Source organism: Erinaceus europaeus, chromosome 13 (assembly GCF_950295315.1).
Source record: "Erinaceus europaeus chromosome 13, mEriEur2.1, whole genome shotgun sequence".
NCBI classification, from domain to species: Eukaryota; Metazoa; Chordata; class Mammalia; order Eulipotyphla; family Erinaceidae; genus Erinaceus; species Erinaceus europaeus.
The window spans coordinates 90,238,678-90,252,695 of NC_080174.1; the positions used below are offsets into that span (position 1 = coordinate 90,238,678).

At 40.2% G+C, this 14,018-nt stretch overlaps 2 protein-coding genes across 2 annotated transcripts in view; one reads left to right on the plus strand and one right to left on the minus strand.

Moving 5' to 3' along the window:
* The window catches only part of LOC107523368 (zinc finger protein 709-like), a 486,341-nt gene extending 476,869 nt beyond the window's left edge, over positions 1–9,472 (minus strand). Inside the window, exons 1-2 of the mRNA XM_060206423.1 lie at positions 9,345–9,472; positions 7,472–7,598 (exon numbers count right to left, since the gene is read on the minus strand). The gene's annotated coding sequence lies outside the window, so the exon portion shown is untranslated. The remainder of the gene's footprint in view (positions 1–7,471; positions 7,599–9,344) is intronic.
* Positions 1–14,018, plus strand: part of LOC103128154 (zinc finger protein 709-like) — a 245,165-nt gene that overhangs the window by 32,366 nt on the left and 198,781 nt on the right. The window lies entirely within an intron of this gene.

Genomic DNA, 14,018 nt, shown 5'->3' on the forward strand with positions numbered 1-14,018 from the left:
ACTGAAGGGATGGAGTTCTGGAAACTGCACTTGTTTGCTTCTTACATGAAGATGAAAAGCATCTGCTCTTCAAATCTATCGGGAAGGGTGAAAGTTTGTCTGCCTGTGTGATGATCTTCAGAAGCTGAAATGTACACCTCTCCAAGGACTCACATTCTTAGGCTGTGACTCTCAGGTCTACAAAATTGGGGCAAAAGCATAATGGTTATGCAAAGGACTCTCAAGCCTGAGGCTCCAAGTCTCCAGGTTCCTTCTCCCAACCTACCATCGCTGAGTAGTGGTAAATAAATAAGTACACAAAAAACTCATTTTGACCGTGTATGACTTTTTCATATGTGTGAGACAGGTTTTAGCCCAGCCCCCACCATGTTGAAAATGTGGTCTCATTCAATCTGCCTCTTTCAGAAAAAAAAAAAAAAGAATGTAAATCACAGATCACTTCTTCTAGTGAGATGTTCTCTTTTCTTTTCTCCTTTGTAAGATATATTGATTTGGGGTGGGGATGACAATATAGTGATTATGCAAAGAACTCTCTGGCCTGAGGCTCCAAGGTCTCAGGTTAAATTCCCCCCACCACCATAAACCAGAGCTGAGCAGTACACTGATAAAATAATTTTTAAAAGTATTTGTTTGTTGATGAGCAAGAGAGAACTAAAGTGCCAATTAGACACGTGGAAATTCCAGGAATTGAACTCAGGACCATATTGCTAGAGTCCAGAGCTTTGTACACTGGACCATTTTCTAGGCTTGGGAATTTCTTTTTCTTGGGAAAACCAAAAGAAATTTACTGTGGCTCCAAGGGTGAGACTGTCTCATATGACCAGCTCCCTTTTAATTTCTTTTCTTTTTAAGATATTATTTATTTATGAGAAAGATAGGAGGTGAAAGAACCAGACGTCATCTTGGCACATGTGCTGCTGGGGATTGAACTCAGGACCTCATGCTTGAGAGTCCAAAGCTTTACCACTGTGCCACCTCCAAGACAACTCCCTTTTAATTTCTAAACTGCTCATGGTCCTGGAGGTGGCACAGTGAACAAAGTGCTAGACTTCATGTCTTGATCAATCCTTGGCATCACATATGCCAGAGCCATGTCCAGCCTCTTTCTCCTTCTCTCTTAAAAATAAAGTTTGAAAATATAGTAGATACTGAAATAAAAGATTTGCAGGTAGGGATTTGGGCAGTAGTGCAGTGGGTTAAGCACACATAGCACAAAGCTCATGGACAGGCATAAGGAACCAGGTTTGAGCCCCCAGCTCCCCACCTGCAGGAGGGTCACCTTAAAGGTGGTGAAGCAGGTCTGTAGGTTTCTGTCTTTCTGTCCCCCTCTCTGTCTTCCCTTCCTCTCTCTGTTATATCCAACAGCAACTACAGCAATAACAACAATAATAAACAAACAAAAAAAACTGCAGGCAAAAAAGAAAGAAAGAGAGAAAGAAAGAATTACCTAGAACTCCTGGATAGAAATGAAAACTGGATGGGTGGGGCTCAGTCTTACTTATCAAGGACAATGCAGTGCTTATGTCTCATCAGGAACAAGAGATTTCTGAGGTACAAACTGGGTGAAGAGGTAGCCAAATCATAGAGGACACACTATGTGTGAATACTAAGATTCTCTTTGTCATCCACATTTTCTTAGGTTTCTCCAGTGAGGCCACACTTCCAAGGACATTTACAGCCCTAGCCCCCTTCTAGATATTAAGATTGTCACTTCTGATCCTAGAGGTCACAGTTCATAGTAAGACATCTTCCTGTCTCCAAAATTTATCCTGTTAAGTAGGTCTGCCATGTCCCATTGAACCCTTACCTAAACTATGGGCATGTGTCCTGTCTGAAACTGCTGTTTCCCTCACTTGTCCTAAAAAAAAAAAAAACAACTTCAAATTCATGCTGACAGAAGTCAGACCAGATAAGAGTGGACTGTCCTTTCTCTAAGGTCATCATGCCACAGTGTGAACATTCAGAGGAGATGGTGAAGTAGATGAGCCTAGCCTAACCCAATTCCCACAGAACATCCACCAGTTCAGAATGGACACTCTCAAAATGAATGGGGTCAAAGATTGCCCAAGGCATGTAACTCTCCAGTGGACCAGAAATTATCTCGAGGCTCAGAGTGGACAAACCAGCTATATACCTCAGGAGCTCCTTCAGCATGAGCAAGGAGAGGTAATTTCCATGAAAGTTGAGGGTACTGAGCTGGAAGCAGTGGCTCAGGACAGGCAAGAGGGCTGCCATACTCAGGCTCAAGTCCAGGTGCTGGAGGGTGGCTGTGAATTGCTTCAACAGGAGCTGCAGGGGTTCAAGAGCAGGTGGCACAGTGGTACCTGAGACACAGCTTCTTGAGCTGAGTCATGCTTGGGCACTGGGTCACATAGAAGAAGTCAGGCCCTAGACACGAGTAGTTAGATAGCAAGAGTGTCTCCAAGGGACACCAGGCACCTGAGGAAGAAAGTCAAGGAAGTCAGTCCTGGGAAACATGGAGGATGCTGGAGGAAGAGGAAGTTCCCCTCAGTCAGAAGCACTGCCCCCTGTTGTATGCTTACATTGGGTTGTTCTAGTTCTCCCCCGCCAAGAGAATTGGAACAGTCCAGTTAGTTTCGCAGGCCTGCTTGGCCCCGCCCCAAGGAACCCCGACAGAGTTCCAGAGTTCCAGAGTTCTGGGAGTTCCAGAGTTGCAGAGTAAGAGAGAGTGCTTGCGCCGCCACAAAGAGACAGCAGAGTTCTGTTTGGTGATTAGTTTGGTTTAGTTTATGAATCGTTGCTCCTGAATAAAGAAATACAGCTGCCCTGCCCAGCCGTATGTCTCTGGTCGTCTCTGTTACCCGCCCGTGAAGCTAGCCCGGCCAGCTAGAGCCGCCGAATTTTAACAACAGTCCCCCCCCCCCCCCCCCCGCGCCCAACAACTGCCTCCTGCTGACAAGTCCTGTGCTTGGTCCCTGTGCCAACAATGCCCCTATCCCAGCCCCCTCAAATCCCTGTACCCTGGATTACACCAACTCACCTGAACATCAAGCCCAGGTGGTGTTTCAGAGAGATGGCAGAAGTCACATAGAGCTGGGTAGGCTGTGCAGCTTGTGAAAATGAGCCATCAACAGGGAGAAGAGCTCCTCCTAGCAGCCTCCCAGATCCTCGAGACTCATGAATGCAGGCGGCCTTAGGACGAAGATGAAGAGTTTCTGAAGGTTTCTCATCTTGCCTTGTTGGGAAATTGTGAGGATGTGGTTGAGCTTGGCAGGAATTGACTTGAGGGGACATCCATCCTCTCATCTTATCAATTCCCTGCCTCACAATGCACCCTGAATTCCTGCTACTAAGGCCTGCTCCCTTATTATCTACATAATCATTGTTTTGCCTGAAAGATCCCCACCCATTCCATTCCTTTGATCTGTCTTCTTTCTAGCCTCAAGACCCTCCCTGCCTGCAGGGTAGTATTATTAATCCTACCAGTTAAAACTCTTGCAACAGTTGTTAAGGAAGTTCCTACCTTTCCAGTCCTTTTTTCCTTTCTCCACTCCTTTACTAGCCATTTCCATTTCCAATTTGCCACTTCCAGGTCTGCCCTTTAACAGCCTGGGCTCCTGATCAATAAAGAATCAAATTGCCTCACCACCACGAGTCTGTTCCTAAGTCATCTCTCTCATGTCACGTAGTAAGTAGCAGCCCAGGCTGGCTCCAGTCACGTTCTCTCCTACCCAGAGAGTACACATCAGAGAAGAGGCACCCCCATGCTAGCCTGGCACTCAAGTTCCTTACTAGGTCTGTAAAGTCATTCTAAAATGTCTACATGGATAAGAATTGTTTTTCTTTTTTTTTAAAATAAAGGGTTATCTTTTAAAAAAAAATTTACTGTTGTTGTAGTTACTATTACTGTTCTTATTGATGTTGTAATTATTAGATAGGACAGAAAGAAATGGAGAGAGTATAGGAAGACAAAGAGGGGAGAGATAGAAAAATAAGCACCTTCAGACTTTCTTCACCACTTATGAAGTGACTTCCCTGCAGGTGGGGAGCCCAGGGCTCAAACCAGGATCCTATGCCAGTCCTTGCACTTCATGTCAGTCCTTCAGCTTGATCCACTGTGCTACTGCCCAATTCCCAAGAATACTTTTTCTAATACCAGTGATTTTATATGTGCATAAACCATTGTCAATTTTATCATACCTATTCATTGTTGACATCAGTAAGTTCTCAGTACAAAGTGAATCTTTTTCATATATTAGAATTTAAGACAAAGAATCAAATTCATATTCCTTATATTTATGGAATATTCAGAGGTATGGGTTCCCTGGTATATCATGGAACTGTGGTCCCTACAATTATTTAGATATATTTTACTTATATATTAACAGAAGATGGAGAAAGACAATAATCCAGAACATATCTCTATCCCATGTAGTGCAAAAGCTCACACCTGAGAACTATTATATTGAACAACTTGCCTCTGCACCATGTCTCAGGTTGCATCTCTCTCTCCAATCTTTAGTACACAGCTTATGCTCAAAAGTTTGATTTCCATTGCAAATATTTTGTGTTTGAAAATTAGTGGAACATCTGAAAGTTTTACTACTTTCATAAGGTTTTGCTTCACTGTGAATTCTTTCATGTCTACAAAGAGGGCCAGAATAACAGAATGTTTACAACATTGCTTACATTAATCAAATTTCTCTTTATTGTGAGTTATTTCGTGTTGACAAAAATGACAGGGAGAATGAATGTTTTTCTGTTTACTTTAATTGAGTTTCTCTCGACTGTAAGATCTTTCATGTCTCCAAAGAAAACTGGCTTAAATGAATGTTTGGTTACATTGTTTACATTCATGAGGTTTCTTTCTCTCCACTGTGAGTTCTTTCATGTAACTAAAGAGAACTAGAATCCAGGAATGCTTTACCACATTGTTCACTTTCATGGGGTTTCACTCCACTGTGAATTCTTTCATGTTTCTGAAGATGACTGGAACAACTGAATGTTTTACTACATTGTTTACATTCATAGGGTTTCTCTCCACTGTGATTTCTTTCATGTGTCCTAAGATGACTGGAACTACTGAATGTTTTACTACATAGTTTACATTCATAGGGTTTCTCTCCACTGTGAGTTCTTTCATGTCTCCGAAGACTACTGGAACAACTGAATATTTTACTACATAGTTCACATATATAGGGTTTCTCTACACTGTGAATTCTTTGATGTTTCTGTAGACTACTGGAATGACTGAATGTTTTACTACATAGTTTACATTCATAGGGTTTCTCTCCACTGTGAATTCTTTCATGTCTCTGAAGACTACTGAAATGACTGAATGTTTTACTACATAGTTTACATACATAGGATTTCTCTCCACTGTGAGTTTTTTCATGTATCCGAAGATTACTCGATTGCCTGAATGTTTTACTGCATAGTTTACATTCATAGGGTTTTTCTCCACTGTGAATTCTTTGATGATTCTGAAGATGACTGGATTCCCGAAATGTTTTACTACATAGTTTACATTCATAGGGTTTCTCTCCACTGTGAATTCTTTCATGTCTCTGAAGACGACTGAATTGCCTGAATGTTTTACTGCAGTTTATATTCATAGGGTTTCTCTCCACTGTGAATTCTTTCATGTTGCTGAAGATGATTAGAATAAGTGAATAATTTGTTGTATACTTCACATTCTTGAGATTTTCTACCATTCTGACTTTCTTTGCCCTCAGAGATTTTCACAGTTGTATTACTGTAAAATAATGAATAATTAATTAATGACACTTTAATGAAAAAATTGTAATAGAGTCTATTTTCAAAATGCAGGACATTATTTTACTTAATAACCCACAAACTCAGACATTAACAATAGATTTGACTAAAAACACATATTGAAAAATACCACAAATATTCAAAATTATAAAGAGATCTCAAGTTAAAAATAAAGTTAAAAAATTGGGGGAGTTGGGCGGTGGCGCAGTGGGTTAAGCGCACGTGGCGCAAAGCACAGGGAACAGCATAAGGATCCCGGTTCAAGCCCCCGGCTCCTCACCTGCAGGGGAGTCGCTTCATGGGCGGTGAAGCAGGTCTGCAGGTGTCTATCTTTCTCTCCCCTCTATCTCTGTCTTCCCCTCCTCTCTCCATTTCTCTCTGTCCTATCCAACAACAAAGCAACGTCAACAATGGCAATAATAACCACAACAAGGCTGCAACAACTAGGGCAACGAAAAAGGGGAAAAATGGCCTCCAGGAGCGGTGGATTCATGGTGCAGGCACCGAGCCCAGCAATAACCCTGGAGGAAAAAAAAATCGTGAAAAGGCTGGGCAGTGGTGCAACTAGCTGAGAATACATGCTACAATGCTCAAAGACCCAGGTTTGAGACCCTGGTCCCCACCTGCAGGAGGAAAGCTTTCCAAGTGGTGAAGTAGGAATGCTGGGGTCTCTCTGCCTTTCTCCCTCTCTATCTCCCCCTATCTCTTGATTTCTACCTGTCTCTAGCCAGTAAATAAATAAATAAGATAAAAATTGGGGAAATCTACAAGGGGAACAAAAAGGAAAATAAATAATAAATAAATGTCTGAAAATTGGTGAAATCTAATTTCATATAAATATATTATGGCAAAACTAATTATATATTTACAGGTATTTGTATGTACTAATTGAACTACTATTTGTTAATACCAAGTTTTATGTTTGTGGTGAAGTTTTTTATTGAAAAGATTGATCTTTTCTCTATCATAAAAATACAGATATTATACATTGAAGATATTCTTATTGTTTCCAATATAAATATAAATAAAAAGCATCTTTGCCCCTTTTTAAAATTTCAGTTTACTTGTTAGATGTGAGAAAGATTTTCCTATGAAGTGAATATAAGACAGATAATGTAGAACATCATTATGGTACTTTTGTTGCCAGTGACTCAAATGAAAACTTTAGTCATATAGATCACATACTTCTTATTTGACTCACTTGTCCAACTATTCTATAATCTATTCATGAAGTATTTTTGATGAGCTTATTTTTAAAAATCTATTTGTTGTAGTGATTATAAATTTCATTTTCTTAATAATTTACAGTTTCAAAATTTAATCAATTGTATTCAAAAGGGTGCTATGCAATTATTAAATCAGAGCACACAATGAAGAACCCATGAGTCTACTTATACAGGGAAACCATGCACACACCAGATCTCATTAAATTACACAGAGACAACATTTTTGAAAACACAGAGGCTTTTAAAGTGGTACATCACACTTCATTGTAAATGTCTCTCTCACCTTTGTTTACTCCTAGGCAAGTTATGCTGCTCTTTGGTGGGATGTTCTTGTATCTTTTCTAAAATTACAAAATATAAATGTATTAGAAATTATACAAATAGGTTGATTTTTTGATCCATCATGACTCATGGTCAAGCCTTGCTCACTTAACAGTGTCTCCATTTCTACATTGGTGAACACAAAGTGATTTGTCTTCTAGTTGAAAAATTAAGGCAATTATAGTTACCTATTGAAAGAAAGTTTCTGAAGTTTTCACACATCACATCTCTGTAGAGTTTCTTCTCTGAAGGATTTAATAGTGCCCACTCCTCTTGAGTGAATATCACAGTTACATCTTCATAGGTCACTGAGCCCTAAAATGTGTGCAATATTTTCTTGTGAGAAAATGTGAGTGACAGCAGATTAGCCATTCAGTCTCTATTTTATGAAGCCTGTGAATGATTGTTTCATCCACAACCATGTCTTCGGTGACTTGAGCATCAAATACCTCTTAATCATTATCTAGAGGCTGGTACATTGATTAGAATATTGGACATTCTTTCACGAGGCCCCGAGTACAATCCCTGGCATCGCATGTGACAGAGATTTATACCTATTCTCATATTCCTTCTCTATAGTTTTGTAATTAATTAATGATAAAACCTTAGGACTGTGTGGGAGTACAACTGATAGGGTGCTCACATTGCCATATAAAAGGACCTAGATTTGTGGTCTGGGATGTGGCGCAGTGATCAAGCTTTGGACTCTCAAGCATGAGGTCTTGAGTTTGTTCCCTGGTAGCACATGTGTCAGAGTGATGTCTTGTTCTTTCTGTCTCCTTCTATCTTTCTCATAAATAAATAAAATCTTGAGAAAAAAGGACCTAGATTCAATATCCTTAGTCTCACATGCACGGGAGGCACTCTTCACAAGTGGTAGAGCAGCTTTTGACAGTTTATTCCTTATATAAAGGAAGAGTTTATATAGGTAGAGAATTTGATAGGGAGAGTGAAGCAGAAGTTAACTAGAATTGAACCTATAGTCCCAGGGGAATTAGAACCAAACATCTGGTGTTTCTTCTTACTATCTTCAGTTCTTTTCATTAAAAGAAAATAAACATTAATTTCATTTATTAAATATGAAAAACAATTTCATATGACACACACAGAGATAGAGATATCTCTACTTCACTTTCTAACTCATTTTCCTTATTCAATTCTCTTCACCTACATAAAACTCAAAAATATAAATAAGAAAGAAAATGGTCACTGGGTGTAATGAATTTATAATAAATCCATAGTGATAAAAAAAGATGGGATAAAAAATAACACATGATGATTATGATAAGTTTGTTAGAAATGAAACATCTCTAGCCACACATAGCTCTTTATAAAAAATTTATATCATTATGGAAGCATGGAAATTATACTATTTAGAGTAATGATACCACACTAGGCTTCTCTGTGTAGAGTCAATGTCCAAAAACAAAGTTAAAACTGCAAGAATGTTATACAAATAAAGTAAGTATTATCAAGTGCACAGTAGTGGTGCACCTGGTTAAGTGTACATATCACCATGAAACAGGACTTAGGTTTGAGGCCTGCTTCCCTCCTGAGTGTGGGATACTTCATGAGCAGTGAAACAGGCTTGTAGGTGTCTTCTATCAAATAAAATGGAAAGAAAAAATGGCTTTCTGGAGCAGTGGATTGAAACATAACCATTATGCTATGTATTCCTGCATAACCATCAGGGGAGAGGATGGGATGTGGCATTCTGGTAGTGTAAACTGTATTGAATTGTACCCCTCTTATCCTATGGTCTTGTCAGTTTTTCCATTTTATAAATGAAAATTACATAATAAAAAAGAGTAAGTGAAAAAAAATGAGGGTGGAGGAGATAACATAAAGTTTCTGCCTGAGACTCTCAGGTTCTGGTTCAATTCCTTGACCCACCATAAGCCAGGGATGATCAATGCCCTGGCAGAGAGAGAGAAAGAGACAAGAGATACAGAAAGTAATATGATGGGAAAAACAGAAACAGTAAATTAAACATGTATCAATTAAAGAACAACTTATTCAAGAGAAAAAAGAAGCAGACTCTGATGGGGGCAAGTCACTTACCCAAGAAACTGCCATCTCTTCCTCTTTTCCTGAATGTCTTTCAGGCCAGAAAATGGAAGATAAATCATAGCAATATCTTGAGACTCTTTTTTAAATCTAGCAGCAAAGCCGCTTCACTGAACAGTATGGCCACTATATTGAAGATACTGCAATGAATAAAAGGTACAATACACTAGATGTTCAATGTAAATGAAGTGATTATGGAAACATTTAGTGAGTTATCCTGCCTATTAGGACCATTACAAAGCCCACAGATTCTATTGACATCTCTTTCCAACTCCATAATTTTTCTTCAACAAAAGCATTCACAAAAATCTAGTAAAACAGGAGTTGGGCAGTAGTGCAGCAAGTTAAGCTCACATGTGCGCTTAATCTCACCTAAATACTGCTCAGAGATCTGCATTAAAACAGTGACATGGGGAGGTGGCTGGGGTGGATGGGACCAAAAGGGCAGCTTGAAGAATATACCTGGCATAAGCTCTGCAAGGAGGCTGCTTTAAACCTGGGAATTTCAGGTGAGGGTAGAATTTCCAGGCCAGTGGCAGAGAAAGAATGTAGAAGAGCTCTAAAGAACCAAGGAAGGGTCCTATAACTCACCCTTAGGCTGGCAAACAGAGGATGAAAAGGACAAAGGAAACATGGAGTTAGCCCATGGACTGAGTTTGACTCTTCCACTGCACCAAGACCAACCCCCATGCCAGAGGAGTAAGAGAGCCCCCTACAGGCAATATATCACTAAAGATAATTTATTTATCACAATACCAAGCTCAGCAGGAGCCATCTAGAGGAGGGGGTTCTTTTCGCAAGCAAAGGTTTTTTTTCTTTTCATTTTATTTTATTTTATTTTATTTTATTTTATTTTATTTTATTTTTGACACAGGCTAGAGCTCAGTCATTTATCTGGGAACAGAAACACCTAGAATCGCCAAAACAATCTTGATGAAAGGAAACAGAAATGGTGGCATCAAACTCCCAGATCTCACACTATATTATAAGGCCATCATAATGAAACCAGACTGGTACAGGAATATAAATAGGTACACAGACCAGTGGAAAAGAATTGAAAGCCCAGAAACAAACCCCCAAACCTATAGACACCTAATTTTTTATTGGAAGGGTTCAAAGTATTACATGGAGTAAGTAGGCTCTCTTCAATAAATGGTGCTGGGAAAAATGGGTTGAAACATGCAGAAGAATAATATTGAACCACTTTATCTCACTAAAAACAAAATTCAACTCCAAATGGATCAGGGACCTGGATGTCAGACCAGAAACTATCAAATACTTAGAGGAAAACATTGGTGGAACACTTTCCCACCTAAACCTTAAGGACATCTTTGATGATACAAATCCAATTGCAAAGAAGACTAAAAGAAAAACAAATCAATGGGACTACATGACATTGAAGAGCTTCCATACAGCAAAATAAACCATCACCCAAACAAAGAGACTCCTCAAAGACTCCGAGAAGATCTTCATATGCCATACATTAGACAAAAGACTAGTAACAAAAATATATAAACTATATAAAGAGGTCACCAGACTTAGCAACAAAAAAAAACAAATGATCAATCTAAAAATGGGCAGAGGATCTGAAAAGAATATTCACTACTGAAGAGATCCAAATGGCCAACAGACATGAAAAATTGCTCCACATCACTGCTTGTTAGAGAAATGCAAATAAAGACAACAATGAGATACCACATTGCCAGTCTAGCCTGAGGCTGCTTCTTCCTGGGCACGTGCTCATGCTCTCTGTGTTGGAGAGAACCCAACCTGAGCCAGCCTAGGCTGCTGCACAGGAAAGGGATCAGGAACTCTTGTCATGGGAAAGAGAGACTCTGGGACTCACAGAACAGGAACACAATGCAATGCTGCCTTCATTATTCTGCCTTTTTATATCTCCCAAGGCAAAAGTAGCAGGGTGGAAAAAAAAGAAGTGACTAGGAGAGGGGGCAGAGTGGAAAAAGAGCAAGAACCAGTGGGGATTAAACCAATGCCCTGCAGGCAGGAAAGGTTCACACAAAAAAATGATTATGTAAATAGACCACAGTGTTAAGCAATGCAGGGGGCCTGGCTTAATAACCAACATATCACCCCCATGAGAAAGTCAGACATCAAACATGACAGCAGCAACAAATGGTGTAGAGGTTGTGGGGACAACAAAGGATCCCTCTTGTACTGATGGTGGGAATGTAAACTGGTCCAACCCTTGTGGAGAGTAGTATGAAGAACCCTCACAAGACCAGAAATGGACCTTCCTTATGGACCAGTCATTCCTCTCTTAGGGCTGGACACCTAGTCAATCACACCCATCCAAAAATATATGTGTACATCTATGTTCATAGCAGCACACTTCATAATAGCCAAAACCTGGAAACAAACCAGGTGCTCAAGAACTTTCTCAGATGAATGGCTGAGAAAGTTGTGCTATACATACACAATGGAACACTCAGCCATTAAGAATAATGAACCCACCTTCCCAATACATCCTGGATGATGCTAGAAAGAAATCTATTAAGTGAAATAAATCAGAAAGAGAAAGATCCATATTGGATGATCCCACTCATAAACAAAAGTTGAGAAACTAGAATAGGAATGAGGATGCAAAGCAGAAATTACAGTATTGTACTAAAGTAAATACTCATTGGGAGTGTTAGGGTAGATTATTAGCTTCATTATAGTGGCATGGAGTGTAGGGACACATATTTGGTGGCAGGGGTGGTGTTAATATACACTCCTATTATCTTAAAGTCTTATAAATCACTAAACTATTGGAGGGATAAAATATATTGAGTATCTTAGGATTTGTGATGCATTCGCCCCAGTTCTGAGTAGACATTCCTTCAGTCCAAACACTTAGGTTTTCACATTCATAACCTGATTAAATTTTTGAGTGGGCTTAAATTGTTAATACATTTCTATTAATGACTTGCTCTTTGAAATAATAAATCAGGGTTAGCACAGAGGGTTAAGCAAAAGGACCAGCAGAAGGTTCCCAGTTTGAACCCCAGCTCCCCACCTGCAGGGAAATTGCTTCACAGGCAGTGAAACAGGTCTTCTGCAGGTGTCTATCTTTCTCACCCACTCTCTGTCTTCCCCTTATTTCTCCTTTTCTCTCTGTCATACCAAACAAAGATGACATCAATAACAACAATAATAACTACAACAATAAAATCAAGGGCAACAAAATGGAAAATAAATAAATAAGAAAGAAAGAAATACTACATTATCTATAATCTTAGACCAGGGTGACCAGAAACAACCGGTCTTGTCAGTATTTAAGATACAGTTATTTGTAAATAGCATTAAATGGCATAAAGTATAGTAATGTCTTATATGGTACAGGAATTTTTTTTTAACCAGAACACTGCTCAGCTCTGGCTTATGGTCGTGCTGGAGATTGAACCTGGCAACTTTGGTGCCTCAGTCACAAGAATCTCTTTGCAGAACCATTCTGCTGTCTCCCCAGCCAGCCCTGGTACAGTATATTCTAAACATGGGGTCACCAGATAACCCCATCATCTGGGACTCTAGTCAGGGAATCCTAAGAACCCCACATAGACATGATAGTCCCAGACCTCTAACAGATCTATATTCTCTCCACCATCATGGATCATCTCCATCAGGAACAGCATCATGGAATCTCTTGTGGGTCTCTACAGGACCTTGCCTTCAAAGTGGAACAACAATGGTAGGGACTGCCCCATGTTCCAAAGGGAGACTGGGTTAGCATACTCTGTCACTCATGGAAAACTTGACCTGAAATGAGTGCAGCCTAGAATGTTCCTACATATGACTATGAAATCAAGCTCAGACCTCTAGGGATGCAAAGGTTACGCTTCTGTGCTGAATATGGGCCCCAGATCAGATCAATGGGATTTATTGTTAGTGGGGTATTTATATTTATTATTTATTGCTAGAGAGTAGATAGGATAATGGTTATGCAAAGAGACTCTCTTGCCTGAGGCTCCAAAGTCTCAGGTTTAGTTCTCTGTACCACCATAAACCAGCTGAACAGAATAGATCCTTCTAGCGTTTGCCCTTCTTCCGTAGCCAGTCAACAGCGTCAGGTTGAGCCTGATGTAAAGTTTCGAGACCTCCTTTGAATCTGGAGAGGTGGCAGTCGTTGACTATCCTTATTTGTGGAGACAGACTCCCCTTTGAAAGCTCAGTGTTTACATGACATAAATCCCAGACTTCACAGTTTCAATCCCCACCCCCAGCTGCCCACACACAGGGTATCGGTGGTGTGGGGATTTGGTCCCAGCCATCAAGAAGAGCTGGGTAACTTACCTGCTGTGATAAGGTTTGCTGGTTCCTCTCAACTGGAGGGGCTGGAGCAGCAGGCAAGAGATTTCTCAGAGCTAGGAGATTCTGTCTCTGGAGACAGAAGCCTGAGACTTTATACCTGTCTCCAACCACCTCCCCACCCTTTGAATTCTGACTGCTGATAGGAGAGCAGGACAGCTGAGTGGATTAAGGAGTGTCCATGGGTTTATCTGGCTCAGACTTTTCCCTAGATGACTTGAAAGAAGACTTGCTCCACTCAGACCAGAGGAAGGATGGGGGTGTGGCCAATTCAGATTCACAGCTTCATTCTCAGGCAATGTGGAGTTTCCCAGAGGCAGGCAGGCAGTCCTGGCTCTGGAGGTCACTCATGCAAGAGTCTGA